Here is a 1,791-nt window from a genome sequence, read left to right on the forward strand (position 1 = left end):
TCGGTTTTCGTCGGGTTTTTTTAGTTTCGTTTTTTTCTTTAGATCGGTTTTTTCTGGTTTATGCTAATTAGCGAGCGTTCGCTCGTTCGTTCGTTTTAACGAACGCCTTCTTCGTTTATATTCAGTTAACGAATGTTCATTCGTTAAACTGTTCGTCGTTTTCCTTTTTCTAGGATTAAATCCGTGATTTTTCTGATCGCGATTTCTGATCTGATTTTCGTTTTAGTCTAGCTTTTCGCTCATTTATCGGAATCAGACGATTCAAGCGCCTGGAGTTTCGTCTCGATACCCTCTTTCCGTTTAACAAACTCAAACAAGTTTTTGCCACTGTAAAAATTGCCTTAGATCCAGAATAGTAAATGAAGCCTGTTTCTTTTGCCGTTTGTCTTTCGTTGCTTCGTTCGATTTGATTCTTTTTGCCAACCGGAGTTCTTAAGTTGAACTTTCTGGTTAGATCTCTTATTTGAGTTTTACTCATGCATTAGTTGAGTACTTATTGTATGCTTGTTTGTTTGTGATAGAGTACCCGGAGTGTGCCGCTTGCTACTTCGAATTGCTAGGTTTCGCGGATCATCAGCAAGGCAAGTAACACTTTGATCATACCTTCTACTACCCAGTTTTATTGCATTAGATCATTCCTCACACATTGCATGATTAGGATCTAATTAAATTGTGGGTTTGGGAAGTAGTTGAGGTAGTACCTATTACCTGTTTATTATCAAACCTTTGGGAGTTACTTCTACATTTGCTTATTATGCCATGCTATGCTAGTAGACGTGGATTGGGTGAGTGTATCCATGACAAATGTGAGATTGTTAATTAATGGTTTATTTAAGGTGGCAACTTAAACACACATCTGGGTGGATTGAGGTACCTGGGTATTCCAGGATTGCCTGTTTTCTTTTGGACCGCCACCCAGGCTCAAAGGGATCATGAGATTATTCATGCTAGAAACTTCCGTGTGCAGCCACAAGCTATTATGGGCTCTAGCATAGTTGACTAAGTCATGCGAACTCTTACAGTGGTAGACTAGCAGATGTAGGGGATGTAGGTGGTACGGTCTACCCATCGTAAGGTGCTAGCGCTTCTGAAAGACTATGACTCGGTCATCCGTTTCTCAAACACCATGTAGTGCGAGAAATCCAACGGAGGAGATCGAGTCTTGTGGGGAAAAGTGCGCAAACCTCTACAGAGTGTATAAACTAATCATGGTTAGCCGTGTCCCCGGTTATGGACATCTTGAGTATCTAGTACCTGGATTATCATGTGAATCTCAACATGTTACTATAAAATTAATTTTGATGGGTTTTGTTCAATGATGATGCTTAATTGGGATTGAGAATGCTGTCAACCATTCTCAATGTTTAATAACCACCATGATAGTTAAATAAATTTATTCCTTTTGCAGTAGGGAAAAATTGGCTTTACGCAAAACTATAACCATAGAGCTTTCCACCAGCCAAATATGCATATAGAATAGCTATTTCATTCCATTACTCTCTATGTGTTACATTGCCAGCATATTCCATGTGCTGACCCGTTTCGGGCTGCAACGTTAATGTTGCAGACTTTTCAGACGACGATTAAGGAGTTTTAGGTCATGGTTCTATACTCAGTGATGCCGTTGGAGTTGATGGACTCACTTATCTTCCAAGCCTTCCAGACAATAGCAATAATCTACCGGAATTCGGTATAAATAACATTATTCAAGAGAAAACTCTGTGAGCTACATTATTCACACACTAACGATGAGACGATATTTAGGAAGTTCATGACACACCACAGTCGTAA

Source organism: Triticum urartu, chromosome 4, assembly GCF_003073215.2.
Source record: "Triticum urartu cultivar G1812 chromosome 4, Tu2.1, whole genome shotgun sequence".
NCBI classification, from domain to species: Eukaryota; Viridiplantae; Streptophyta; class Magnoliopsida; order Poales; family Poaceae; genus Triticum; species Triticum urartu.